The sequence below is a fragment of the Tupaia chinensis genome, unplaced genomic scaffold (genome assembly GCF_000334495.1).
Source record: "Tupaia chinensis unplaced genomic scaffold, TupChi_1.0 Scaffold000571_1, whole genome shotgun sequence".
Lineage (NCBI taxonomy): Eukaryota > Metazoa > Chordata > Mammalia > Scandentia > Tupaiidae > Tupaia > Tupaia belangeri.
The window spans coordinates 394,039-398,460 of NW_006160085.1; the positions used below are offsets into that span (position 1 = coordinate 394,039).

Here is a 4,422-nt window from a genome sequence, read left to right on the forward strand (position 1 = left end):
TTTCTGTCTCTCTGTCTCTCTCTGTCTTTCTGGCGAGCGCACACGCCCTATAACAAAACCTCTCTCAAAAACAAAACAAAACAAAATAACACTCAAGTCTTGAAGATCCCAAGGCAGCTGTGGCCTTTACTGATCACTTCCTTTGCCAGGGATCCAGAAAGAACTTGGAGAATGATCACCCACCAGCTGTACTTCCAATTCTAAGCAGCAAACTTTAAGGAGTCAAACAGGAATTCCCATAGGGCAAGGGGAACAGAGAAGAAAAACCTCTTGAATGTAACTGAAAAGACAGTAAAATGAGACAAAACCCCCATTCAAATACCAGAGATGTAGGCAAGTTCCTAAAAGTAGTTGTTAGATTAGAAATCTGGACACACCTCATTTCCTAAAAAACACAGTACATAGAAATCTCAGGGATAGTTGGAAAAATTGTCAGATAAATGCTCGATGAAAATTGAGCTCTTCAACTCAAGGCTGAAACACACCTTCTATTCATCTAGGCAACAATGCCTTGTGCTTTAAAAAAATGCTATTGGTCAATGACATGAAATGGCTTTACAGGTCAACTTTTAAATTTTTTCTTTGGGCCAAAGCCCAGGCCTGTGAAGATTCAAGCAGTCCTGCAAGGCCTGCAACAGCAGGTTCCAAAGGTTCCAAGGTCTGGCCCTTCCTTCCCAGACATGATGTCAAACACATAAAACCTTCAGTTATGTTATAGTTTCTTTCTTTTTTTTTTTTTTTGGAGAGGTTTTCGCTATAGGGCGCGTGCGCTCGCTAGCCAGACAGAGAGAGACATAGAGATAGAAAGCGAGAAATTACCCCCCAGAGGGGATGGTCACACCGCAATCCCTTCTCCTCCATTCTCCTCTCGGGATCTTGGGCACACATGCACACGCGCCCGGCGTGAGTATTAAGCCACCGGGTCCGGGACACGAACCGCGGTCGACTACACGGGAATCCAGCAACATAGCCATTACGCTAACTGCTGGTTCCCTTATAGTTTCTATTTTGAAATATGGAAGACTATTTTAAATACTCTTAAGGCATTTATTTATTAAAACATTCTCTGCCTGTAATATAAACAAGATTATGATGATAATAAATCAATTTTAAAAATAAAAGAAAAAAATAAAGAAAAAAATTCTCTGCCAAGACTTCACATTAGCCTAAAATTCAATTCAGTCTTTACATTTCTCTCCTGAGGTCACCACCTCAGCTATTGTATAAATCCTCTTCTCCAGCCTCAGTGTGACCAGCATCCACATGGGGAGGCCCATGCTCAGTCTCTTTGTTCTTCAGATGAACCAACTAGATGTTAATATGGCTCTGCTACAAGGGAAAAAGCTCCTAACTCAAACTTACTGGAAAAGGAGTGAAAATTCTGAAAAGTGCACTTTAAGAAGAGGTACTTTCTGCTTATGTAAAGAAACCAGTGAGTCCTCTAAGAATAATAAAGGAGAGTATTTCACAGTTAAGCACATGATTCGAAGTGAAGAATTCGGATGTGGCTCTGCTGGTCCAGGCTGTTAATGCTCTTCTTGTTCCTCCTGTGGGCCCTGTTCATCAAGTATCACAAAGCCTTCGTCTGTGGCATTGAGAATGTCTATAATCCACTGCAACGCAGGGTCATTTTCCCCCTCATTCTCCTGGCAAATCAATTCAGTGTTCCTTAGCTTTCCAAAGTACAAATCTCTCTCTCAAAGTCTTCGACAGTAAGTTTCCATACATTGACCCGCTGCATCAATTCGGCTGCTTCATCATCCCCATTGCCCACACCAGGATTTTTTCACACCACCCCTGGGCCAGCCTTAGGAGTTGCAGTAGTTCTCTGGGTTGAAAGGGCCTCTGTGGAGCTGTACTGCTAGAGCTGAGAGGTTTCTTCAGTTTATTCAGAGCTGGAGCAACAAGGAAAGGAGCTACTATAATCTCCTGATCTTGTCTGACAGCTACAGGGTCATAGTCTTTTCCATCATAGTTTGCATCAAAAAACTTCTTGACCCACTGAACAAATCCTGAAACTTTTCCTTTTACTAATTTGTCCACAGGAATTATTTTGTCAACACCCATCCTCTTAAAATCTGCCTGTAATATTTTGAAGTTCTGGATGTATTCGTGTTCTAACTTTGCTTAGAATTTTGTTTTCTTCACAGGGCAATGGAGCCAGGGAGCAGCATGTCCATAAACTGACAATAAGCTGCCCCTGGGCACAACTGTTCGATTTTTGTCAGATTCAGCTGCAGAGATTCATTGATCCAGGCCAACATGTCATGTCGACTTAGGTTATCACTGGTGACTGAAGTCGAGTACACATTCACTGCTATCTTTGGCTCTCGGGGGAACAGCGTCCACTGCCTGCACCCAGCTCCAGTATCATCTTCATCTCATTCAAACTGTCTGACCCCCTAATTTTCATTCCCACCTACAATGTAGGAGAGTTTCCTTTTCACCATAGCCTTTACAGAACTTACTATTCTTTATTTTTTTAATCTTAGCCATTCTGACTGGGGTTAGGTGTTATTATGGTTTTGATTTGCAGTTCCCTTATGATAAGGGATATTGTGTATGCTTTCATATGTTTTTTGACTGTTCATATGTATTCCTTGGAGAGTTGTCTGTTCAGCTCATTTGCCCATCCTTTAATTGGATTGATTATTTTTGGGGGGGAGGATATAAGCTGCTAGAGTTCCCTGTATATTGTGGTTATCAGTCCCTTATCTGAGGCATATCTTGAAAATATATTCTCCCATCCTGAAGGTTGTTTCTTCACTCTAATTATTGTTTCTTTTGCTGTGCAGAAGCTTTGTAACCTGATGTAATCCAACTTGTCTATTTTTTAGATTACTTCCTGTGCTGTCAGGGGGAGGTCTAATTAAAAAAGTCTCTGCCAAATATGATTTCCCCAAGGGTTTCCCCTGAGTTTTTCACCAGCAGTTTTGTAGTTTGAGGTTTTATGTTTAGATCTTTGATCTGTTCTGAGTAGATTTTTTGATAATGGTGAGAGATAGGGGTCCAGTTTCATTTTTCTGCAAATGAATATCCAGTTCTTCTAGCATCATTTGCTGAAGAGATTTTCTTTTCTCCACTGGATTAACTTGTGCCCTTTGTCAAAAATCAGTTGCCTGTATGTTTTGGAATTTATTTCTGGGTTCTATTCTGTTCCATTGGTCTACATGCCTGTTTTTGTGCCAGTACCATGATATTTTGATTATCACAGCTTTGTAATATATTTTTGGGTGAGGGAGTGAGATGCTTTCTACTGTATTCATTATGTGAAGTATTGCTTTGGTGATACAAGGACTTTTATGAATCCAGACAAATTTTATAATTGTTTTTCTAATTCTGCAAAGAATATCTCTTTTAATTTGATTGGGATTGCATTAAATTTGTAAATTAACTTGGCTAGAATTGACATTTTGATTACTTTAATTTGTCCAATACCAGAACATGGGATGTCTTTCCACTGTTTTTTGTCATTTTCAAATTTGTTTTTGTTTTTGTTTTTCAGTTTTTCTTGTAGAGGTCTTTGACTTCTTTTTCTTTTCTTTTTTTTTTTGGAGAGGTTTTTGCTATAGGGCGCATGTGCTCGCCAGACAGACAGAGAGAGACATAGAGACAGAAAGCGAGAAATCACCCCCCAGAGGGGATGGTCACACCGCAATCCCTTCTCCTCCATTCTCCTCTCGGGATCTTGGGCACACATGCACACGCGCCCGGCGTGAGTTTTAAGCCACCGGGTCCGGGACGCGAATCACGGTCGACTACATGGGAGTCCAGCAACATAGCCATTACGCTAACTGCTGGTTCCCAAGGTCTTTGACTTCTTAGGTTAGGTAGAAGATACCTATTCCTACCTATTCCTAGATATATTTCAGATTTTGTGGGTATTATAAATGGGATTGCTTCTTTCAATTATGCCTCAGTCTGTTCATTATTGGTGTCTAGAAATGTTATAGGTTTTTTTTTTTATGTGTGTGTGTGTGTAATCTTTTGGATTTTCTATGTATATAATAATGTCATCTGCAAAGAGAGATAATTTCACTTCTTTATCTATTCAAATGCTTTTTATTTTATTTTCTTGTCTGATTGCATTGGGTAGGACTTCCAGTACTATATTGAAAAGGAATGGAGAAAGTGGGCAGCTTTGTATTGTTCCAGCTTGGTATGATGTTAGCCATGGGTTTTTCATGTGATTTTTATTGTGTTGAGAAATGTCCCTTCTATGCCAATTTTGTTGAGGGTCTCAATCATGAAGGGATGTTGTATTTCATCAAATGATTTTTCTGCACCAGTTAATACGATTGTATGATTTTTATCTTTCCTTCTGTTAATATGACGTAGTACACTTATGGCTTTGTGTATGTTTTTTCTTTCTTTCTTTCTTTCTTTTTTTTTTTTTTTTAGAGTTTTTTTTTTTTTTTTTTT

General features: G+C 39.5%; 1 pseudogene; it reads right to left on the minus strand.

The window, feature by feature from the left end:
* Positions 1–1,526: 1,526 nt before the first annotated feature.
* Positions 1,527–4,422, minus strand: part of LOC102482156 (microtubule-associated protein RP/EB family member 1 pseudogene) — a 15,902-nt pseudogene continuing 13,006 nt past the window's right edge.